Genomic DNA, 26,301 nt, shown 5'->3' with positions numbered 1-26,301 from the left:
AGAGGGGTGCGAGTGGAGTGCCCCCACTGCCGCAGGGCCGAGGGGTACCCGGTACCGGGCCTCTCTGTCTCAGTTCTGGGGTTGTCACGGTGGCTAGGCCCAGTCCGTGACCCTGCTGAGGGGCGTCCGGTGAAAGTTAGAATGTGATGATGTTGGGGTGTGGGGTGCGATGAATAACGAGGACACAGAGTTGCAGTCTCTTTACCTCTTTACTGAAGGTCTCGAGGTACTCAATCCAGAGCACTGTTAACAGGGCTGTCTGAGACCAGCCGGTCCGATGGCACATCCGGAGTTCCCTAAACAGGTGGGAATTAGCGTCTACCTCCTAGCGCCTGTGTGTTGTAGTCCTTCCCTGCTGAGCACCCCGGGATAGTCCTCACAACTGATTCTGTCTGTCTCTGATGTTCGTTCTCTCCGTCCCCCAGATGATATGGTTAGGATGCACCCGTATGACGGGGTAGGCCTGGAGTTCTTCCGGGACCCTAGAGTCGCCCCTCTCCCACAGCTGCCTCCGTTGTCTGCTTAGGTATTTTGGGTGAGACAGCCAACCTATAATTGGCTATCCTGCCGTGGTTTGCAGTAATGCTTAGAGTCTCTTACTTGCTCGGCGTTCCGGCCACTGACTGTTTGCGCCTCAGAAGGATGTTGCCTCGATCTTACAGCACGACTCCTTCTGGTCCTATCGCCTCTTTGCTGTATTCCCGTTTTCTCACTGTTTGTCCGTTCTTAGGAATCTGTCAGGATCCCATCCCTGACAGGTCCTCTCTCTAGCTCTTCCCTCTTACTTCTCCCTGTCCTCTTGTCCAACCCCCAGTTTTACCAGAGTGTGAGGAGTGGCCTACTAGATAGAACCACTCCCCCTGGTGGCCGGAGTGTGAAGTGTAGTGTGTGTGATACCTGGTCAGGTGAACTCCTTTAGTGCGATCAGACGTACCAACACCCCCCTTAGCGGCGGAGCATCAGTACTGCAACGACCAGGACTCTGGGGCGCTGCACTCCCCCTCGGTTAAATCCAGTACTCCCGGACTGGAAAAGTAAGAACAACAATACATGTTAACAGAAAACACACAAAATTTTTGAAATATCATAAACAGTTAAACATAACAGTGCTTCCCTTTATGGGAGGTGAGGACTCTTGAACATTGCGAAAGTTAGGTCATGCACAGTTTATGAGTCTCAGTTCAGTGGTTGAAACAGCGGGGACCCCGGGTAAACAAAGGGGTCCCCTTTTAGAAGTTTTTGGAGCAATTCACTGTCCATTACTCCGTTGTCCATTTTAAAACCTGTAACAAAAGATATGCACACAAACATTTTCAACTAAATAGCAGCCCTCACTAATACCTCCAAGTTTTGTAGCGGAGGGGAGTTTGATTCTTGGTGCTGCGTGTAGACCTTCGCAGCGCAGAGGTTGCTATTGGCCTAACAGGGCCCACTATGCTTGCTACCGCTGGTGTAGTGCACTGTCTTCTAGCTACGCTTCTAGTGAGTCTGGGTAGCACTGGCAGGCTGGAGCTCTCAGGGCTGCTGCTACCAACAGTGGGTAAGGCAGATTCGCCGATAGCAGAGGGAGGATTTGCCGGTTCCACGGTGGGCATGGCATCTTCAGGTAGGGTTTGCTGAGATTGCGGGCCTGGATGATCTGGCACTACAATTAGTTCTGGTGGATTCGGCTGGCGGAACGTTAGAACAGGTACCACGATGGCCTGATTTATCTGAGTCCAGGACTGGGGAAAATCACCAAGAACAGTGTGGAACATCTTCTCCTTTTCTACAGGTGGGGAGGTTCCTGGATCCGTTTCCCTCTCTCTCAACTTATCAGGGCAGACTTTAAGGTGGACCCTGGATATCGCCATCGAAGTCTCCCCTCCATCCTTGCTGATGAGACAAACCTTCGTGTTGTCGAAATCGGATGGCAGGATGGTATATGGTTCCGCTTCCCATTGGTCGTCGAGTTTGTGTAGCCTCCTCTTTCATTTGAGTACGTGCTCACCGGGTGACAAGGGAATCGCAGGAGCATGCTGGTTGTAGTCTCTTTCTTGCTTTTGTCTAGCCTGGGCGAGACTTCTTTCCACGCATTCCTGTACTTTGCGGTACCTTCGCTGCCTTTCTGCATCCCAATCCGCATCCGGCGAGGTATCTTCGGGGACTAGGACCCCCATATCCAGGTCAACGGGTAACTTGCTAGATCTTCCTCGCATCAGGTACGCTGGAGTACAGTTGGTGGAATTTACTGGGATATGATTGTATATGTCCACCAAGTCAGGCAACTTTGTTGGCCACAGGTTACGCTCCTCTACGGGCAAGGTCTTCAGTAAGTCAATCACCACTTGGTTCATCTTTTCACACATTCCGTTGGTTTGGGGATGGTACGGTGTGGTTCTGATCTTCTTACACCCGTACAGATGGCAGAACTCTTGGAACACCTCTGCTTCGAATGCTGGTCCCTGATCGGTCAGTACCTTCTCCGGGTACCCATGGGGCCTGCAAAAGTACTGCTGGAAGGCCTTGGCAGACGTCCTGGCCGTTAGATCCTTGACAGGTACGACCACCAAAAATCTGGAATAGTGATCTACGATGGTAAGAGCGTAGATATAGCCTGACCGGCTAGGTGTCAGCTTCACATGATCCAGCGCGACCAGTTCGAGCGGCCGTTTGGTGATGATGGGCTGCAAGGGAGCCCGTTGGCTGTCACGGTCCTTCCTGCGTAGGCTACATGGACCGCACTCCCGACACCACTTCTCAATGGCTCTCTTCATGCCAATCCAATAGAACCTCCCTCGGAGTAGCCTCTCCAGCTTCCTCCATCCGAAGTGTCCGGCTCCATCGTGGTAGGCTCCCAGAACCATGGGCACATCTCGCCTCGGCACCACTATCTGCCATACCAATTCATGAGTACGCGGGTCGATGCTCCTACGGCACAGCTTGCCATCATGGATAAACAGTTTGCTTCTCCCCTTCCACAGCTGTCGTGTCTCCTGTGGATCATCTGGGCCGGGATGCAACCCTGCCTGTGTCAGGAGCTCTTTCACCCGACAGACCGCGGGGTCACCATCCTGGGTCTCCGCCCATCCATGATGGGGCAGGGGATTCAGCGTGGCATCCTGTTGGTTCTTGTACCGGTTTTTCACATGATGGGAGTACTGAGCCGCTTTGGGGCGATGGAACGCAGGCAACTCTACCTCTTCAAGTGCCTCCGGGTCCTCCCCCGTTTCTGGCAAATTGGGCATCCGGGACAAGGCATCGACATTCGCATTCTTGCGTCCTGCCCGGTACTTGATGGTGAAGTCGAAGTTGGACAGCCAGGCCATCCACCGCTGTTCCAAGGCCCCGAGTTTGGCTGTATCCAAGTGCATCAGCGGATTATTATCTGTGAAGACGGTGAATTTCGCCAAGGCCAGGTAGTGTTTGAACCTCTCTGTCACTACCCAGATGATGGCAAGGAACTCCAGTTTAAAGGAACTGTAGTTGTCAGGGTTCCTTTCCATGGGGCGGAGCTTCCTACTGGCGTAAGCGATCACCCTCTCCTTGCCTTTCTGGACCTGGGACAGCACGGCTCCCAATCCCACATTGCTGGCATCCGTGTACAGCACAAACGGTTGGTCGTATTCGGGGTAGGCCAGTACCTCTTCTCCCGTCAGTGCCGACTTCAAACAAGTGAAGGATCCTTCCAGCCCCTCGTTCCAATCAAATGGGGCATTCTTCCCCTTGGTCTTCTTTGATTGGCCCACCAACAGGTCTTGCAAGGGCGCAGCCTTCTTGGTGAAGTTCTTGATGAACCTTCGGTAATAGCCTACCAGCCCGAGGAACTGCCGGACTTTGTGGAGGTTGCTGGGCTTTGGCCAGTCTTGGATCACCGTGACCTTGTCGGGGTCTGGGGCTACTCCTTCAGCGCTCACCACATGGCCCAGGTACTGCACTTTGGGTTTCAGCAGATGACATTTGGACAGTTTCACCTTTAAGCCAAAGTTGGACAGGGCTTCAAACACCTCAGCCAGGTGCTTCAGGTGGTCTTCGTACGTCTTAGAGAAGACAATGACATCATCCAAATACAGCAGTACGGTTTCAAAGTTCTAGTGCCCCAGACAGCACTCCATCATTCTCTGGAACGTCCCCGGGGCATTGCACAATCCGAAGGGCATGTAGTTGAATTCGCAGAGACCCATCGGTGTCGTGAAGGCCGTCTTCTTTGTCCGCCTCTGCCACGGGAACCTGCCAGTACCCACTGGTGAGATCTAAGGTAGAGAAATAGTTAGCAGACTTTAGGGCAGCCAGAGACTCCTCTATCCTGGGCAGTGGGTATGCGTCCTTATGTGTAATGCGATTCAACTGCCTGTAATCAACGCACATCCTCATTGTGCCATCTTTCTTTTTAACAAGGACTAACGGAGCTGCCCAGGGGCTACAACTGTCTCTCACCACCCCAGCCTCCTTCATTTCTCGCAACATGTCCTTAGCACACACTGGTAATGAGCTGGGGGTACAGGGCGGTATCTCTCTTTTATGGGCCGGTGATCTCCCGTGGGGATATGATGTTGGATCCCTTTCACCTGTCCGAAATCTAAGGGGTGTTTGCTAAATACCCGCTCGTACTCGTGAACCACCCTGTAGGCCCCCTGTTTCTGATGGGATGGGGTGGAGTCAGTGCCCACGTGCAATTCCCGACACCAATCTTTCGGGGGCCCTGCAGAACCGTTGTCCCCTGCCAAGTCAGATGGGGCCAAGGGTCCAGGTGTCTGTATCACACTATTATTGACGGCGAACAGTTTGGCGAGCGTGGCATACTTGGTGAGATGGACCTCTTCTTCCCCGCAGTTAAGGACACGTACTGGCACCCTCCCCTGGTGGACGTCGACCATCCCCCTGGCTGTTAGGAGAGTGGGCCTATTGTCTGAATAAACGGGTTCTACCAGGGCCTGGTAGTCCTTACCCCTGAGGCCTATGGCTGCCCGACACCATATCAACATCTCACTCCTGGGGGGTATCGTGATAGGGTTTGAATCACTCACAGTGACATGACCAATTTCACCACCAGTCAGCTCTACCTGCTGTCTCTGCATCAGAGCTCTGATTTCTTTTTGCAGGGCGCGTTGTTCACTGTAGCCAGCGGTTTCTGCTACCTGTTGCAACAAGACGATAACTTCTGCAAGACAATTTTCTATAACATTGGTACCAATAGTCATCATGGGATTACATTCACGGCGGTCAATATCAACAATTACAATCCCCTGGGCCTTCAATTCCACCCGCCCCACCTTGATGGTGACCTCTTTATACCCCACTTGTGGCAATGGCTGACCATTACTGGCTATTATGGTGAAATCGTCATCGGGGCCATGAGTAATATCGGTGTCCTCCCAGTACCGTTTATAAAGCACGTAAGGCATAGTCGTCACCTGAGAACCGGTGTCCAGCAGAGCGTTCATGGGGATACCGTCGATCACAACAGGAAGAACTGGCCGCCCTCCAACGTATTTGGCTCTCCAATGCTGCGGGCCTGATCGTCCTACTCCTGGGGGTTGGCCCTTTGCCCCAGGGGTTGCTCGTTTAAAGGACAGTACCTTGCAAGGTGGCCCACCTGGTGACAGTGGCGGCAGATGGGTTGTCCGTCCCGATGGAAGCGATCATCGTCCCGGCCTCTGGTCGGCGGAGTCCTCCTCTGTCGCATCCAGGGGACATCTTCTGGTCTGGAGGCCAGCTGGATCTTCTCCTTGGGGGCCTCCTGTAGGGACTGCACCGTTCTGGCTAGGGCAGCAACGCTCTTGGTCAGCTCCTGCATCTGGAGGCGGAGCCCTGCAGGGGAGTCGTCCTCTAGGCTCTGGGCGTTGGCCTCGGCGGCGACCGGGGCATCCGGCGCCACCTCCTGGTGGTATGTGAGAGCGGGACGCCTGGGTGGTATTGCACGGCTGGGCTGTCGCTCCTGCAGCGCCTGGATAGCTTTATCCTTGAATTGCGCAAAAGTCAAGTCTGGATTCTGCATGGCCAAAAAGTGTAATTGGCCCCTTTGGTGACTGCACAGGAGCCCCTCAATGAACCGCTCTTTCAGGAGTTTATCCTCATCTTGCATGCTGCCAGGGTCACTCTGCTTAATGGCCCGCAGTGCCTCCTGGAGATTAAGGGCATGGTCCCGTAAGCTATCCTGCGGTCTCTGTTTGCATCCATTGAAAGTCAATTTAATTTCTGTAGCAGTACGGGTATCGAAGGTGGCTTTAAGCTTTGCAAAAACCTGCTGTGCCGTTCCCTTATCCGCGGTGGGCCAGGACTTCACTTCTCTCAGAGCCGCCCCAAAGAGCTGGCCGATTATCATATGAACCTTCTGAGGCTCTGTCAGGGGATAGAACTCAAGCAGGCTGCAGATCCCTTCTTTAAAGTCAGTGAACGTATGCGACTCCCCGGAGTATCGTGGGAGCCAGGCCGCTCCGGGCAGGTACGCATAGAGAAGGGCATTATGGCCTTTGTGGTAGCGGCAGTGTCCGACTGGCTGATGGGGACAGCGGGTTCTGCGGCAACCGGTGGTGATATTAGGGCCGCGGCTACGTCCGCTGCGGGGACCGGAGCTGCCTCTGTGTCCACGGCTGCGACCGCCGCCTCTGCTCCTCCCGACTCGGACATGGCTGTCCCTTCCTCCCACTAACCTGCTGGAGGTCGGAGTTCCTCTTCCGGAGTCGGCACTTTACCGCGCTTCCTTGTTCCGCGCTTCTCTTGACCGGTTCCGCCCACGAAGCTAAGGCTCCTCCCTCCGTGCGCTGCAATGGCGAATTGTGGCGGGAACTCTTGGCGGCAATTAGCAATTCACAGTCTTTGCAATAAGTCACAGTCCAAGCACAATAAATCACAGTTCCAAGGCACACATGACCTGATTCTTCAGGCTTAAGTAGATCCTGTTCATGATGCCAAGTTGGAGCGCCCCCACTGCCGCAGGGCCGAGGGGTACCCGGTACCGGGCCTCTCTGTCTCAGTTCTGGGGTTGTCACGGTGGCTAGGCCCAGTCCATGACCCTGCTGAGTGGCGTCCGGTGAAAGTTAGAACGTGATGATGTTGGGGTGTGGGGTGCGATGAATAACGAGGACACAGAGTTGCAGTCTCTTTACCTCTTTACTGAAGGTCTCGAGGTACTCAATCCAGAGCACTGTTAACAGGGCTGTCTGAGACCAGCCGGTCCGATGGCACATCCGGAGTTCCCTAAACAGGTGGGAATTAGCGTCTACCTCCTAGCGCCTGTGTGTTGTAGTCCTTCCCTGCTGAGCACCCCGGGATAGTCCTCACAACTGATTCTGTCTGTCTCTGATGTTCGTTCTCTCCGTCCCCCAGATGATATGGTTAGGATGCACCCGTATGACGGGGTAGGCCTGGAGTTCTTCCGGGACCCTAGAGTCGCCCCTCTCCCACAGCTGCCTCCGTTGTCTGCTTAGGTATTTTGGGTGAGACAGCCAACCTATAATTGGCTATCCTGCCATGGTTTGCAGTAATGCTTAGAGTCTCTTACTTGCTCGGCGTTCCGGCCACCGACTGTTTGCGCCTCAGAAGGATGTTGCCTCGATCTTACAGCACGACTCCTTCTGGTCCTATTGCCTCTTTGCTGTATTCCCGTTTTCTCACTGTTTGTCCTTTCTTAGGAATCTGTCAGGATCCCATCCCTGACAAGTCCTCTCTCTAGCTCTTCCCTCTTACTTCTCCCTGTCCTCTTGTCTAACCCCCAGTTTTACCAGAGTGTGAGGAGTGGCCTACTAGATAGAACCACTCCCCCTGGTGGCCGGAGTGTGAAGTGTAGTGTGTGTGATACCTGGTCAGGTGAACTCCTTTAGTGCGATCAGACATACCAACACCCCCCTTAGCGGCGGAGCATCAGTACTGCAACGACCAGGACTCTGGGGCGCTGTACGAGAGTGCTAGAGGGGAGGCCACAGAGCAGGAGGTTACAGTAGTCGAGGCGGGAGATGATGAGGGCATGGACTAGGGTTTTTGCAGATTCTTGGTTTAGTAATGTACGGATCCGTGAAATATTTTTGAGTTGAAGGCGGCAGGAAGTGGAAAGGGCTGGGATATGTGGTTTGAAGGAGAGAACAGTGTCAAGGATTACCCCGAGACAGCGAGCTTGTGGGACTGGGGAGAGTGGGCAGCCATTTCCTGTAATGGATAGGTTCGTTGGGGGGGTCGCGTGAGATGGGGGAAAGATGATGAATTCTGTTTTGTCCATGTTAAGTTTTAGAAATCTAGCGGAGAAGAAGGATGAAATAGCGGACAGACATTGAGGGATTCTGGTTAGTAGGGTGGTGATATCTGGTCCAGAGATGTAGATCTGTGTATCGTCAGCATAGAAAGGATACTGAAAACCGTGAGATTCTATGAGCTTGTCCCAGGACAAAGGTGTACATGGAGAAGAGCAAGGGCCCTAGAACTGAACCGTGCGAGACTCCGACAGATAGGGGGCGAGGAGAGGAGGTAGTGTGTGAGTGGGAAACGCTGAATGTCCGGTCAGTTAGGTATGACGAGATCCAGGATAGGGCCAAGTCTGTGATGCCAAGGGATGAGAGGACCCGCAGCAATAGGGAATGGTCCACTGTGTCAAAAGCAGAGGACAGGTCCAGGAGGAGGAGGATAGAGTAGTGTGGCTTGCTCTTTGCAGTTAATAGGTCATTGGTGACCTTAGTTCTGCAGTTATCTGTGGCCATTTGTTTTTTTTTTTTTGCAGCTTATACCTGCTCATTTTATTCTAAAAGAATCCATAGCCCCCTTTTTTCTACATTTATTTGCTTGGTCATGCTGCAGACTACAGCCAGGTCATTGTAATAGAAGAGCATGCAAATCTAAGAATTTAAACCTTTTTTTTTTTGTCCCAGGTATCAGATGTGAGTGCGCCAAAAAATGTGTCCCCTAGGAGAAGAAAACAAAGACCTCTCTTGCCTCCAGAGAAAGGGACCCCAAAGCAAGATACAAGCCCCCCACAAATAATAACGGTGAGGTAAGAGGAAATGACAAACACAGAAATGAACCAGGTTCAGCAAAGAGAGGCCAGCTTACTAATAGCAGAATATAGCAAGATAACTTATCTGGTCAACAAAAACCCTATAAAAATCCACGCTGGAGATTCAAGAACCCCCGAACCGTCTAACGGTCCGGGGGGAGAACACCAGCCCCCTAGAGCTTCCAGCAAAGGTCAGGATACAGATAGGAACAAGCTGGACAAAAATACCAAACAAAACAAAAGCAAAAAGCAAAGAAGCAGACTTAGCTTGAAAAACAGGAACCAGGATCAGAGGACAAGAGCACAACAGATTAGCTCTGATTTCAACGATGCCAGGCATTGAACTGAAGGTCCAGGGAGCTTATATAGCAACGCCCCTGAACTAACGGCCCAGGTGAGGATATAGGAAAAGACAGACGCTCTAGAGTCAAATCACTAATGACCACTAGAGGGAGCAAAAAGCAAAATCACAACAGTACCCCCCCCTTAGTGAGGGGTCACCGAACCCTCACCACGACCACCAGGGCGATCAGGATGAGCGGCATGAAAGGCACGAACTAAATCGGCCGCATGAACATCAGAGGCGACCACCCAGGAATTATCTTCCTGACCATAGCCCTTCCACTTGACCAGGTACTGAAGCCTCCGCCTGGAGAGACGAGAATCCAAGATCTTCTCCACCACGTACTCCAACTCGCCCTCAACCAAGACCGGAGCAGGAGGCTCAGCAGAAGGAACCACAGGCACAACGTACCGCCGCAACAAGGACCTATGAAACACGTTGTGGATAGCAAACGACACAGGTAGATCCAAGCGAAAGGATACAGGATTAAGAATTTCCAATATCTTGTAAGGACCAATAAAACGAGGTTTAAATTTGGGAGAGGAAACCTTCATAGGAACAAAGCGGGAAGAAAGCCACACCAAATCCCCAACACGTAGTCGGGGACCCACACCGCGGCGGCGGTTGGCAAAGCGCTGAGTCCTCTCCTGTGACAACTTCAAGTTGTCCACCACAAGATTCCAGATCCGCTGCAACCTATCCACCACAGAATCCACCCCAGGGCAGTCAGAAGGTTCCACATGACCCGAAGAAAAACGAGGGTGGAAACCAGAGTTGCAGAAAAACGGCGAAACCAAGGTGGCGGAACTAGCCCGATTATTAAGGGCAAACTCAGCTAACGGCAAGAAGGTCACCCAATCGTCCTGATCAGCAGAGACAAAACACCTCAAATAAGCCTCCAAAGTCTGATTAGTTCGCTCCGTCTGTCCATTAGTCTGAGGATGGAAAGCAGACGAAAACGACAAGTCAATGCCCATCCTACTACAAAAGGATCGCCAGAATCTGGAAACGAACTGGGATCCTCTGTCTGACACAATATTCTCAGGGATGCCGTGCAAACGAACCACGTTCTGGAAAAACACAGGAACCAGATCGGAAGAGGAAGGCAGTTTAGGCAAAGGAACCAAATGGACCATCTTGGAGAAGCGATCACATATCACCCAGATAACAGACATGCCCTGAGACACCGGAAGATCAGAAATGAAATCGATGGAGATATGTGTCCAAGGTCTCTTAGGGACAGGCAAGGGCAAGAGCAACCCGCTGGCACGAGAACAGCAAGGCTTAGCTCGAGCACAAGTCCCACAGGACTGTACAAATGACCGCACATCCCTAGACAAGGAAGGCCACCAAAAGGATCTGGCCACCAGATCTCTGGTGCCAAAAATTCCTGGGTGACCTGCCAACACCGAGGAATGAACCTCGGAAATGACTCTGCTGGTCCACTTATCAGGCACAAACAGTCTGTCAGGTGGACAAGAATCAGGCCTATCAGCCTGAAATCTCTGCAACACACGTCGCAGATCAGGAGAAATAGCTGACAAGATAATACCATCCTTAAGAATACCAACAGGTTCAGCGACTCCAGGAGCATCAGGCACAAAGCTCCTGGAAAGAGCATCGGCCTTCACATTCTTTGAACCTGGTAAATACGAGACAACAAAGTCAAAACGGGAGAAAAACAATGACCAGCGGGCCTGTCTAGGATTCAGGCGTTTAGCAGACTCGAGATACATCAGATTTTTGTGATCAGTCAAGACCACCACACGATGCTTAGCACCCTCGAGCCAATGACGCCACTCCTCAAATGCCCATTTCATGGCCAACAACTCCCGATTGCCCACATCATAATTTCGCTCCGCAGGCGAAAACTTCCTAGAGAAAAAGGCGCAAGGTCTCATAACAGAGCAACCAGGGCCTCTCTGCAACAAAACGGCCCCTGCTCCAATCTCTGAAGCATCCACCTCAACTTGAAAGGGAAGCGAGACATCAGGCTGGCACAAAACAGGCGCCGAAGTAAACCGACGTTTCAACTCCTGGAAAGCCTCCACGGCAGCAGGAGCCCAATTAACCACATCGGAGCCCTTCTTGGTCATATCCGTCAAAGGTTTCACAATGCTAGAAAAGTTATCGATAAAACGACGGTAGAAGTTAGCGAAACCCAAGAACTTCTGAAGACTCTTAACTGACGAGGGCTGAGTCCAATCAAGAATAGCTCGGACCTTGACTGGGTCCATCTCCACAGCAGAAGGGGAAAAAATGAACCCCAAAAAGGGAACCTTCTGTACACCAAAAAGACACTTTGAGCCCTTGACAAACAAAGAATTTTCACGCAAAATTTTAAAGACCATCCTGACCTGCTCCACATGCGAGTCCCAATTATCAGAAAAAAACAGAATATCATCCAGATAAACGATCAGAAATTTATCCAGATAGTTCCGGAAAATGTCATGCATAAAGGACTGAAAAACTGAAGGGGCATTAGAGAGCCCAAAAGGCATCACCAAGTACTCAAAATGACCTTCGGGCGTATTGAATGCGGTTTTCCATTCATCCCCTTGCTTAATGCGCACAAGGTTGTACGCACCACGAAGGTCTATCTTGGTAAACCACTTGGCACCTTTAATCCGGGCAAACAAGTCAGACAACAGCGGCAAAGGATACTGAAATTTGACAGTGATCTTATTTAAAAGCCGATAGTCAATACAAGGCCTCAAAGATCCGTCCTTTTTAGCCACAAAAAAGAATCCCGCACCAAGAGGGAAAGAAGACGGACGGATGTGTCCTTTCTCCAGAGACTCCTTGATATATGAACGCATAGCGGTATGTTCAGGTATCGACAGATTAAACAGTCTTCCCTTAGGAAATTTACTGCCTGGAATCAAATCTATTGCACAGTCACATTCCCTATGAGGAGGCTATGCACTGGACCTGGACTCGCTAAAGACATCCTGATAATCAGACAAGTACTCCGGAACTTCCGAAGGCGTAGAAGAAGCAATAGACACAGGCAGGGAATCCTCATGAATACCACGACAGCCCCAACTAGACACTGACATAGCCTTCCAGTCAAGGACTGGATTATGGGTCTGTAACCATGGCAGCCCCAAAACAACCAAATCATGCATTTTATGTAGAACGAGAAAACGTATCACCTCGCGGTGTTCAGGAGTCATGCACATGGTAACCTGTGTCCAATACTGCGGCTTATTTTCTGCCAATGGCGTAGCATCAATACCCCTAAGAGGGATAGGATTTTCTAATGGTTCAAGAATAAAACCACAGCTCTTAGCAAATGAGAAATCCATAAGACTCAGGGCAGCACCTGAATCTACAAACGCCATGACAGGATAAGATGACAGTGAGCAAATCAAAGTTACAGACAGAATAAACTTAGGATGCAAATTACCAACGGTGACAGGACTAACAACCTTAGATATACGTTTAGAGCATGCTGAGATAACATGTGTAGAATCACCACAGTAGTAGCACAAGCCATTCCGGCGTCTATGAATTTTCCTCTCATTTCTAGTCAGGATTCTATCACATTGCATCAAATCAGGTGTCCGTTCAGACAACACCATGAGGGAATTTGCGGTTTTTCTATCACATTGCATCACATCAGGTGTCTGTTCAGACAACAACATGAGGGAATTTGCGGTTTTGCGCTCCCGCAACCGCCGGTCAATTTGAATAGCCAGGGACATGGTATCATTCAGACCTGTGGGAATGGGAAAACCCACCATAACATTCTTAATGGCCTCAGAAAGGCCATTTCTAAAATTAGCGGCCAGTGCACACTCGTTCCAATGTGTCAGCACGGACCATTTCCGAAATTTTTGGCAATACACCTCAGCCTCGTCCTGGCTCTGAGACATAGTCAGCAAGGCTTTCTCTGCCTGAATCTCAAGATTGGGTTCCTCATAAAGTAAACTGAGCGCCAGAAAAAACGCATCAATATCAGCCAATGCCGGATCTCCTGGCGCCAACGAAAAAGCCCAATCCTGAGGGTCACCCCGTAAGAATGAAATAACAATTTTTACTTGTTGAGCAGAGTCTCCAGACGAACAAGGTTTCAGGGACAAAAATAATTTACAATTATTCCTGAAATTCCTAAACTTAAATCGGTCTCCTGAAAACAGTTCAGGAATCGGAATCTTGGGTTCAGACCTAGGATTTCTGGTAACATAATCTTGTATACCCTGCACACGAGCGGCAAGCTGGTCCACACTTGTAATCAAGGTCTGGACATTCATGTCTGCAGCAAGCTTAAGCCACTCTGAGGTAAAGGGGAAAAGAAAAAAAAAAAAATGAGAGAGGGAAAAAAAAAACCTCAAAATTTTCTTTCTTATAATCCCACTTCTGCAATGCATTAAACATTTAATACTGGCCTGGCATACTGTTATGACCCCAGTGGACAGGGTCTCAGAGGAACGTGTAAGTCTGCAAGATACAAAAATCCAGCTCATAGGGCTGTGGTAACTGGGTTGACCAAATAGCTACTCCTAACGCCAACACTAGAAGTAGCCGGGGATCATGCCTACGGTGATCGCTAGATGACTCGCGCCAGCCGGAGAATCTAACTACCCCTAGGAGAAGAAAACAAAGACCTCTCTTGCCTCCAGAGAAAGGGACCCCAAAGCAAGATACAAGCCCCCCACAAATAATAACGGTGAGGTAAGAGGAAATGACAAACACAGAAATGAACCAGGTTCAGCAAAGAGAGGCCAGCTTACTAATAGCAGAATATAGCAAGATAACTTATCTGGTCAACAAAAACCCTATAAAAATCCACGCTGGAGATTCAAGAACCCCCGAACCGTCTAACGGTCCGGGGGGAGAACACCAGCCCCCTAGAGCTTCCAGCAAAGGTCAGGATACAGATAGGAACAAGCTGGACAAAAATACCAAACAAAACAAAAGCAAAAAGCAAAGAAGCAGACTTAGCTTGAAAACAGGAACCAGGATCAGAGGACAAGAGCACAACAGATTAGCTCTGATTTCAACGATGCCAGGCATTGAACTGAAGGTCCAGGGAGCTTATATAGCAACGCCCCTGAACTAACGGCCCAGGTGAGGATATAGGAAAAGACAGACGCTCCAGAGTCAAATCACTAATGACCACTAGAGGGAGCAAAAAGCAAAATCACAACACATAGCCAACTTATTGACACAATTTTGGTGTGCCCAAAATTTAAATTTTTTAATTGTTTTCAAAAATTACCAACAAGTCTGTTATCTCAGGCTGAGGCCTGTTGTATCTGTGGTGGAAAAATCTTTTATTCGCAGGCATATGTTTGCATAGTTCTGTCTGCTAGCCTTGTTCTACTCATTTTTTATTGTTTTCAAACATTACCAACAACCATAAAAAAATGTATTTAGTCTGTTATCTCCATCAGACGCCTGGTGTATCTGTGGTTTCCAAATCTTCGCTTTGCAGGCATACTGATCACATATAATTTTTCTCCAAATAAATCCATTTATATTGAGCTTTTCAAATATTTCAGTGGTCCATTTAAAATGGGCAAGGCAAGGGACTGGGAAGTGGACGTGATCCTGATGGTGCATGCAGAGGACGAGGCCGTGGCCAAGCTGAAGGTGGGCCACAACAAAGACCCACATGTTCCCGCTTGACCTTCCTGTCCCAGTTTCTAGGGGACCACAGCACACCACTTTTGAAGCCAGAGCAGTGTGAAATGGTTGTTGGTTGGATAGCTGTCATGATCTCAATGGCAAGAGATCATAGCATCAGCATATATAGGAACTAGCTCTTGGAAGATGGAAACTGAGCTGACCATGAACTAAACCTAATGCACAACTAGCAGTGGCCGGGTAGCATGCCTACGTTGATTCTAGATGCCCAGCACCAGCCGGAGGACTAAATAAAACTAGCAGAGGAAAATATTAGTCCTAGCTCACCTCTAGAGAAATACCCCGAAAGGAGACAGAGGCCCCCCACATGTATTGGCGGTGAATCAAGATGAAATAACAAACGTAGTATGAAAATAGGTTTAGCAAATTTGAGGTCCACTTACTACATAGCAGAAGACAGAAAGGACACTTTCATGGTCAGCTAAAAACCCTATCAAAAACACCATCCAGAAATTACTTTAAAACTCTGGCATTAACTCATAACACCAGAGTGGCAATTCCTGTTCACAAGAGCTTTCCAGACACAGTAACGAAACTACAGCTGTGAACTGGAACAAAAATGCAAAAACAAACATGGACAAGAGTCCAACTTATCTAGTAGTTGTCTAGGAGCAGGAACAAGCACAGAGAGGCTTCTGATAACATTGTTGACCGGCAAGCAACTAACAGAGCAGCAAGGTTATATAGCGACTCCCACATCTTGATGGGAACAGGTGAACAGAGAAGATGAAGACACCAGTTCAATTCCACCAGTAGCCACCGGGGGAGCCCAGAATCCAAACTCACAACAGTACCCCCCCCTCAAGGAGGGGGCACCGAACCCTCACCAGAACCACCAGGGCGATCAGGATGGGCTCTATGAAAGGCACGAACCAGATCAGAGGCATGAACATCAGATGCATTCACCCAAGAATTATCCTCCTGGCCGTATCCCTTCCACTTGACCAGATACTGGAGTCTCCGTCTGGAAACACGAGAGTCTAAGATTTTCTCCACAACGTACTCCAACTCACCCTCAACCAACACCGGAGCAGGAGGCTCAACGGAAGGCACAACCGGTACCTCATACCTGCGCAATAATGACCGATGAAAAACGTTATGAATAGAAAAGGATGCAGGAAGGTCCAAACGGAAGGAAACAGGGTTAAGAATCTCCAATATCTTATACGGGCCGATGAACCGAGGCTTAAACTTAGGAGAAGAGACCCTCATAGGGACAAAACGAGAAGACAACCACACCAAGTCCCCAACACGAAGACGAGGACCAACACGACGACGGCGGTTAGCAAAAAGCTGAGTCTTCTCCTGGGACAACCTCAAATTGTCCACCACCTGCCCCCAGATCTGATGCAATCTCTCCACCACAGCATCCACTCCAGGACAATCCGAAGATTCCACCTGACCAGAGGAAAATCGAGGATGAAACCCCGAATTACAGAAAAACGGGGACACCAAAGTGGCAGAGCTGGCCCGATTATTGAGAGCGAACTCCGCCAATGGCAAAAAAGCAACCCAATCATCCTGGTCAGCAGACACAAAACACCTCAGATATGTCTCCAGGGTCTGATTAATCCGCTCAGTCTGGCCATTCGTCTGAGGATGGAAAGCGGACGAAAAAGATAAATCTATGCCCATCCTAGCACAGAATGCCCGCCAAAATCTAGACACGAATTGGGTCCCTCTGTCAGAAACGATATTCTCAGGAATACCATGCAAACGAACAACATTTTGAAAAAACAGAGGAACCAACTCGGAAGAAGAAGGCAACTTGGGCAGAGGAACCAAATGGACCATCTTAGAGAAACGGTCACACACCACCCAGATGACAGACATCTTCTGAGAAACAGGCAGATCTGAAATAAAATCCATCGAGATGTGCGTCCAAGGCCTCTTAGGAATAGGCAAGGGCAACAACAATCCACTAGCCCGAGAACAACAAGGCTTGGCCCGAGCACAAACGTCACAAGACTGCACAAAGCCTCGCACATCTCGTGACAGGGAAGGCCACCAGAAGGACCTTGCCACCAAATCCCTGGTACCAAAAATGCCAGGATGACCTGCCAACGCAGAAGAATGAACCTCAGAGATGACTCTACTGGTCCAATCATCAGGAACAAACAGTTTATCAGGTGGGCAACGATCAGGTCTATCCGCCTGAAACTCCTGCAAGGCCCGCCGCAGGTCTGGAGAAACGGCTGACAATACCACTCCATCCTTAAGGATACCTGTGGGCTCAGAGTTACCAGGCGAGTCAGGCTCAAAACTCCTAGAAAGGGCATCCGCCTTAACATTCTTAGAACCCGGTAGGTATGACACCACAAAATTAAACCGAGAGAAAAATAATGACCAGCGCGCCTGTCTAGGATTCAGGCGCCTGGCGGTCTCAAGATAAACCAAATTTTTGTGGTCAGTCAATACCACCACCTGATGTCTGGCCCCCTCAAGCCAATGGCGCCACTCCTCAAAAGCCCACTTCATGGCCAAAAGCTCCCGATTCCCAACATCATAATTCCGCTCAGCGGGCGAAAATTTACGGGAAAAGAAGGCACAAGGCCTCATCACGGAGCAGTCAGAACTTTTCTGCGACAACACTGCCCCAGCTCCGATCTCAGAAGCGTCGACCTCAACCTGAAAAGGTAGAGCAACATCAGGCTGACGCAACACAGGGGCAGAGGAAAAACGGCGCTTAAGCTCCCGAAAGGCCTCCACAGCATCAGGGGACCAATCAGCAACATCAGCACCCTTCTTAGTCAAATCGGTCAATGGCTTAGCAATATCCGAAAAACCAGCAATAAATCGACGATAAAAGTTAGCAAAGCCCAAAAATTTCTGAAGACTCTTAAGAGAAGAGGGCTGCGTCCAATCACAAATAGCTTGAACCTTGACAGGATCCATTTCAATGGAAGAGGGGGAAAAAATATATCCCAAAAAGGAAATCCTCTGTACCCCAAAAACACACTTAGAACCCTTCACACACAAAGAATTAGACCGCAAAACCTGAAAAACCCTCCTGACTTGCTGGACATGAGAGTCCCAGTCATCCGAAAAAATCAGAATATCATCAAGATACACAATCATAAATTTATCCAAATAATCGCGAAAAATATCATGCATAAAGGACTGGAAAACTGACGGAGCATTTGAAAGACCAAAAGGCATCACTAAATACTCAAAGTGGCCCTCGGGCGTATTAAATGCGGTTTTCCACTCATCCCCCTGCCTGATTCGCACCAAATTATACGCCCCACGAAGGTCAATCTTAGAGAACCACTTGGCCCCCTTTATGCGAGCAAACAAATCAGTCAGCAACGGCAATGGGTATTGATATTTAACAGTGATTTTATTCAAAAGCCGATAATCAATACATGGTCTCAAAGAGCCGTCTTTTTTTGACACAAAGAAAAAACCGGCTCCTAAGGGAGATGACGATGGACGAATATGTCCCTTTTCCAAGGACTCCTTTATATATTCACGCATAGCAGCATGTTCAGGCACAGACAGATTAAATAAACGACCCTTTGGGTATTTACTACCCGGGATTAAATCTATGGCACAATCGCACTCTCGGTGCGGAGGTAACGAACCAAGCTTGGATTCTTCAAAGACGTCACGATAGTCAGACAGGAACTCAGGAATTTCAGAGGGAATAGATGATGAAATGGAAACCACAGGTACATCCCCATGAGCCCCCTTACATCCCCAGCTCAACACAGACATAGCTTTCCAGTCGAGGACTGGGTTGTGAGATTGCAGCCAAGGCAATCCTAGCACCAAATCATCATGTAGATTATACAGCACCAGAAAGCGAACAATCTCCTGGTGATCCGGATTAATACGCATAGTTACTTGTGTCCAGTATTGTGGTTTATTATTAGCCAATGGGGTGGAGTCAATCCCCTTCAGAGGAATAGGAGTCTCCAAAGGCTCTAAATCATACCCACAGCGTTTGGCAAAGGACCAATCCATAAGACTCAAAGCGGCGCCAGAGTCGACATAGGCGTCCGTGGTAATAGATGACAAAGAGCAAATCAGGGTCACAGATAGAATAAACTTAGACGGTAAGGTGCAAATGGAAACAGATTTACCAAGCTTTTTAGTGCGCTTAGAGCATGCTGATATAACATGAGTAGAATCACCACAATAGAAACACAACCCATTTTTCCGTCTAAAATTCTGCCGCTCGCTTCGGGACAGAATTCTATCACACTGCATACTCTCTGGCGATTTCTCAGTGGACACCGCCAGATGGTGCACTGGTTTGCGCTCCCGCAAACGCCTATCGATCTGAATAGCCATTGTCATGGACTCATTCAGACCCGCAGGCACAGGGAACCCCACCATAACATCCTTAATGGCATCAGAGAGACCCTCTCTGAAAGTCGCCGCCAGGGCGCACTCATTCCACTGAGTAAGCACAGACCATTTACGGAATCTTTGGCAGTAAATTTCCGCTTCATCTTGCCCCTGAGATAGGGACATCAAAGTTTTTTCTGCCTGAAGCTCCAAATGAGGTTCGTCATAAAGCAACCCCAAGGCCAGAAAAAACGCATCCACATTGAGCAACGCAGGATCCCCTGGTGTCAATGAAAAAGCCCAGTCTTGAGGGTCGCCCCGGAGCAAGGAAATCACAATCCTGACCTGCTGTGCAGGATCTCCGGCAGAGCGAGATTTCAGGGACAAAAATAATTTGCAATTATTTCGAAAATTCTGAAACCCAGATCTATTCCCCGAGAAAAATTCCGGCAAAGGAATTCTCGGCTCAGATACAGGTGCATGACAAACAAAATCTTGCAAATTTTGTACCTTCGTGGCGAGATTATTCAAACCTGCAGTTACACTCTGAAGATCCATTGCAAACAGGTGAACACAGAGCCATTCAAAGGAGAGAAAAAAAAAAAAAAAAATTTCAGCAGACTACTTATTTCTCTCCTTTCTCAGCCAAGGATTTTAACCCTTTAGTGGGCCGGTCAAACTGTCATGATCTCAATGGCAAGAGATCATAGCATCAGCATATATAGGAACTAGCTCTTGGAAGATGGAAACTGAGCTGACCATGAACTAAACCTAACGCACAACTAGCAGTGGCCGGGTAGCATGCCTACGTTGATTCTAGATGCCCAGCACCAGCCGGAGGACTAAATAAAACTAGCAGAGGAAAATATTAGTCCTAGCTCACCTCTAGAGAAATACCCCGAAAGGAGACAGAGGCCCCCCACATGTATTGGCGGTGAATCAAGATGAAATAACAAACGTAGTATGAAAATAGGTTTAGCAAATTTGAGGTCCACTTACTACATAGCAGAAGACAGAAAGGACACTTTCATGGTCAGCTAAAAACCCTATCAAAAACACCATCCAGAAATTACTTTAAAACTCTGGCATTAACTCATAACACCAGAGTGGCAATTCCTGTTCACAAGAGCTTTCCAGACACAGTAACGAAACTACAGCTGTGAACTGGAACAAAAATGCAAAAACAAACATGGACAAGAGTCCAACTTATCTAGTAGTTGTCTAGGAGCAGGAACAAGCACAGAGAGGCTTCTGATAACATTGTTGACCGGCAAGCAACTAACAGAGCAGCAAGGTTATATAGCGACTCCCACATCTTGATGGGAACAGGTGAACAGAGAAGATGAAGACACCAGTTCAATTCCACCAGTAGCCACCGGGGGAGCCCAGAATCCAAACTCACAACAGATAGCGGATAATGCTTCCAGTCACTAGCCACCACCACCACCACCACATCTTCCACAGGGTCAAGTCTGAGTAGCTGTGATTGTGGACCGGATATTATTCACCCTGGTCCTCTGTTATGATCTGGTGGCCTAGGAGCAGCATGAGACGTACTCTGGAGAAGGTGGTACCTGTACTGACCGCAGACCCTGAACTTAACACCACAACTAGAAGTAGCCGTGGAATGTACCTAACACTACCTAGACATCTCGACACAGCCGGAGGACTAATTATTCCTAAAGATAGAAAATGGAAAACTATCTTGCCTCAGAGAAAATCCCCAAAGGATAGACAGCCCCCCACAAATATTGACTGTGAGAGGAGAGGGAAATAACATACGCAGACTGAATAGAAAGGATAGGACAGAGTACTATGCGGTCAGTATTAAAACACTAGAAAATATCCACCACAGAAAATACAAAAATCTCCACATCTAACTAAAGACATGGCGGGTATATCTGCATCTCCAGAGATACCAGCTTGGCTGAGCAAATTCTTATACAGACCAAGCTGGCCAAGACAAAACATGGAAAAGCACTGAACGATCAGGCCCACAGCATGTGGACTGCAAAAAACAAAGCCAGAACTTATCTTTGATGAAATGAACAGCAAAGCAAGAGAGACCAGGCAGGGAAGTGAATCCTCCAGGAAACAATGGACAACTGGCACTGACTAAAGGGTAAAGCAAGACTAAATAGCCCAGTCAGAAGTGCAATAAGTGGACACACCTGATGAATGCAGTGATCCAAAGACAGCAGCGCTACCATTTATAACCACCGGAGGGAGCCCAAGAGCAGAATTCACAACAGTACCCCCCCTTGAGGAGGGGTCACCGAACCCTCACCAGAGCCCCAGGCCGATCAGGATGAGCCAAATCAAAGGCACGAACCAAATCGTCAGCATGAACATCGGACGCAACAACCCAAGAATTATCCTCCTGGCCATAACCCTTCCATTTGACAAGATACTGAAGCTTCCGCCTCGAAAATCGAGAATCCAAAATCTTCTCAACCACATACTCCAACTCCCCCTCAACCAACACTGGGGCAGGAGGATCAACAGAGGGAACAACAGGCACCATATATTTCCGCAACAAAGATCTATGAAAAACATTATGTATGGAAAAAGAGGCCGGAAGTGCCAAACGAAAAGACACCGGATTGATAATCTCAGAAATCCTATAAGGACCAATAAACCGAGGCTTGAACTTAGGGGAAGAAACCTTCATAGGAACATGACGGGAAGACAACCAGACCAAATCCCCGACCCGAAGCCGGGAACCAACACACCGACGACGGTTAGCAAAGCGCTGAGCCTCCTCCTGAGACAACACCAAATTGTCCACAACATGAGCCCAAATCTGCTGCAACCTGTCAACCACAGAGTCCACCCCAGGACAATCAGAAGGCTCAACCTGCCCTGAAGAAAAACGAGGATGAAAACCAGAATTACAAAAAAAAGGTGAAACCAAGGTAGCAGAACTAGCCCGGTTATTAAGGGCAAACTCAGCCAATGGCAAGAAAGCCACCCAATTATCCTGATCAGCCGACACAAAGCATCTCAAATAAGTTTCCAAAGTCTGATTAGTTCGCTCAGTTTGGCCATTTGTCTGAGGATGAAACGCGGAAGAAAAAGACAAATCAATGCCCAGCCTAGCGCAAAAGGCTCGCCAAAACCTAGAAATGAACTGAGAACCTCTGTCGGACACAATATTCTCCGGAATGCCATGCAAACGAACCACATGCTGAAAAAACAACGGAACCAAATCAGAAGATGAAGGCAATTTAGGCAAAGGTACCAAATGAACCATCTTAGAAAACCGGTCACAAACCACCCAGATAACTGACATTCTCTGGGGAAACCGGAAGATCTGAAATAAAATCCATAGAAATATGCGTCCAAGGCCTCTCAGGGACCGGCAAAGGCAAAAGCAACCCATTAGCGCGGGAACAGCAAGGTTTGGCCCGCGCACAAGTCCCACAGGACTGCACAAAAGAACGCACATCCCGCGACAAAGAAGGCCACCAAAAGGACCTACCAACCAAATCTCTGGTACCAAAAATCCCAGGATGGCCAGCCAACACAGAACAATGAACCTCAGAAATTACTTTACTAGTCCATCTGTCAGGAACAAACAGTTTCCCCACTGGACAGCGATCAGGTTTATCAGCCTGAAACTCCTGAAGAGCCCGTCGTAAATCAGGGGAGATGGCAGAAAGAATCACCCCTTCCTTCAGAATGCCGACCGGCTCAAGGACCCCAGGAGAATCAGGCAAAAAGCTCCTAGAGAGGGCATCCGCCTTAACATTCTTAGAACCCGGGAGGTACGAGACCACGAAATCAAAATGGAAGAAAAACAGGGACCATCGGGCCTGTCTAGGATTCAGCCGTTTAGCAGACTCGAGGTAAATCAGATTCTTATGATAAGTCAAGACCACAATACGGTGCTTGGCCCCCTCAAGCCAATGTCGCCACTCCTCAAATGCCCACTTCATAGCCAACAGCTCATGATTGCCGACATCATAATTGCGTTCTGCAGGTGAAAACTTTCGAGAAAAGAAGGCACACAGTTTCATCAAGGAACCATCAGAATTCCTCTGAGACAAGATGGCCCCTGCCCCAATCTCAGAAGCGTCAACCTCAACCTGAAATGGAAGAGAAACATCCGGCTGACGCAACACAGGGGCAGAAGTAAATCGGCGTTTAAGCTCCTGAAAGGCAGAAACAGCCACAGAGGACCAACTCGTAACATCAGCGCCCTTCTTCGTCAAATTGGTCAGGGGTTTAACCACACTGGAGAAGTTGGCAATGAAACGGTGATAAAAATTAGCAAAGCCCAAAAATTTCTGAAGGCTCTTCACAGAAGTGGGCTGGATCCAATCATGAATGGCCTGAACCTTAACCGGATCCATTTCTATAGATGAGGGAGAAAAAATGAAGCCCAAAACAGAAACCTTCTGCACTCCAAAGAGACACTTAGACCCCTTCACAAACAAAGCATTATCACGAAGGATCTGAAATACCATCCTGACTTCTTTCACATGAGACTCCCAATCATCTGAAAAAATCAAAATATCATCCAAATATACAATCACGAATTTATCAAGATAATTCCGAAATATATCATGCATGAAGGACTGAAACACAGATGGAGCATTAGAGAGTCCGAATGGCATCACAAGGTATTCAAAATGGCCTTCGGGCGTATTAAACGCAGTTTTCCATTCGTCACCCTGCTTAATACGAACAAGATTATATGCCCCCCGAAGGTCAATCTTAGTAAACCAACTAGCCCCCTTAATCCTAGCAAACAAATCAGAAAGCAAAGGCAAAGGGTATTGGAATTTGACCGTGATCTTATTCAAGAGGCGATAATCAATACAGGGTCTCAAAGAGCCATCCTTCTTGGCAACAAAAAAAAACCTGCTCCCAATGGTGAAGAAGATGGCCGAATATGCCCCTTCTCCAAAGACTCCTTAACATAACTCCGCATGGCAGCATGTTCAGGCACAGACAGGTTAAAAAGTCGGCCCTTAGGGAACTTACAACCTGGAATCAAGTCGATAGCACAATCACAGTCCCTATGCGGTGGAAGGGAACTGGACTTGGGCTCATCAAATACATCCTGGAAATCTGACAAAAACTCAGGAATTTCAGAAGAGGGGGAGGAGGAAATTGACATCAAAGGAACGTCACCATGAACCCCCTGACAACCCCAACTAGTCACAGACATAGATTTCCAATCTAATACCGGATTATGCACCTGTAACCATGGAAAACCCAGCACAATAGCATCATGCAAATTATGTAACACCAGAAAACGACAATTTTCCTGATGAGCTGGCGCCATACACATGGTCAGCTGTGTCCAAAACTGAGGTTTATTTTTTGCCAGTGGTGTAGCATCAATGCCCCTCAAAGGAATAGGACTCTGCAAAGGCCGCAAGGGGAACCCACAACGTCTGGCAAATTCTAAGTCCATTAAGTTTAAAGCGGCGCCTGAATCCACAAATGCCATGACAGAAAATGACGATAACGAGCAGATCAGGGTCACAGATAACAGAAATTTAGGTTGTACAGTACTGATGGTAACAGAACGAGCGATTCTCTTAGTACGCTTAGGGCAATCAGAAATAACATGAGCAGAATCGCCACAGTAAAAACACAACCTATTCTGACGTCTGAATCCTTGTCGTTCAGCTCTAGACACAATCCTATCACACTGCATGGGTTCAGGACTCCGCTCGGAAGACAACGCCACAGTGTGCACAACTCTGCACTCGCGCAAGCGCCGATCAATTTGAATGGCCAGAGACATAGAATCACTCAGACCAGCAGGCATGGGGAACCCCACCATAACATCTTTAACGGATTCCGAGAGACCCTTTCTGAAAATTGCAGCCAAGGCATCCTCATTCCATTTAGTCAGCACAGACCATTTTCTAAATTTCTGGCAATACAATTCTGCCGCTTCTTGACCCTGAGACAGGGCCAACAAGGTCTTCTCAGCATGATCCACTGAATTAAGTTCATCATACAATAACCCTAGCGCTTGAAAAAATGTGTCTACATTAAGCAAAGCAGGATTTCCAGCTTCCAGGGAGAACGCCCAATCCTGAGGGTCACCGCGCAGCAGAGAGATGACTATTTTAGCCTGCTGGATGGGATCACCAGAGGAACGGGGTTTCAGAGCAAAAAACAGTTTACAGTTATTTTTAAAGCTCAAAAATTTGGACCTGTCCCCAAAAAACAAATCAGGAGTTGGAATTCTAGGCTCTAAAACCGGAGTCTGAACGATATAATCGGAAATACCCTGTACTCTAGCAGCAAGCTGATCCACACGAGAAGCCAATCCCTGAATATCCATGCCAGCGCCGAACTCCTGAGCCACCCAGAGGCAAAGAGGGAAGAAAAGGCACAACAGACTACAGGAAAAAAAAAATAGCTCAGCACTTTCCTTCCCTTCTTCTGAGATGCAATTAACTCATTGTTGGCCAGATGTACTGTTATGATCTGGTGGCCTAGGAGCAGCATGAGACGTACTCTGGAGAAGGTGGTACCTGTACTGACCGCAGACCCTGAACTTAACATCGCAACTAGAAGTAGCCGTGGAATGTACCTAACACTCCCTAGACATCTCGACACAGCCAGAGGACTAATTATTCCTAAAGATAGAAAAGGGAAAACTATCTTGCCTCAGAGAAAATCCCCAAAGGATAGACAGCCCCCCACAAATATTGACTGTGAGAGGAGAGGGAAATAACATACGCAGACTGAAAACAGAATTTAGCAAAGGAGGGCACTCTAGCTAAATAGAAAGGATAGGACAGAGTACTATGCGGTCAGTATTAAAACACTAGAAAATATCCACCACAGAAAATACAAAAATCTCCACATCTAACTAAAGACATGGCGGGTATATCTGCATCTCCAGAGATACCAGCTTGGCTGAGCAAATCCTTATACAGACCAAGCTGGCCAAGACAAAACATGGAAAAGCACTGAATGATCAGGCCCACAGCATGTGGACTGCAAAAAACAAAGCCAGAACTTATCTTTGATGAAATGAACAGCAAAGCAAGAGAGACCAGGCAGGGAAGTGAATCTT

At 48.5% G+C, this 26,301-nt stretch overlaps 1 protein-coding gene across 1 annotated transcript in view; it reads right to left on the bottom strand.

Annotated features, from left to right (window-relative positions):
- LOC143815440 (carbohydrate sulfotransferase 8-like) overlaps positions 1 to 26,301 on the bottom strand; it is a 393,970-nt gene that overhangs the window by 217,911 nt on the left and 149,758 nt on the right. The window lies entirely within an intron of this gene.

Source organism: Ranitomeya variabilis, chromosome 1 (assembly GCF_051348905.1).
Source record: "Ranitomeya variabilis isolate aRanVar5 chromosome 1, aRanVar5.hap1, whole genome shotgun sequence".
Lineage (NCBI taxonomy): Eukaryota > Metazoa > Chordata > Amphibia > Anura > Dendrobatidae > Ranitomeya > Ranitomeya variabilis.
This window is presented reverse-complemented; position numbering and strand designations above follow the sequence as displayed.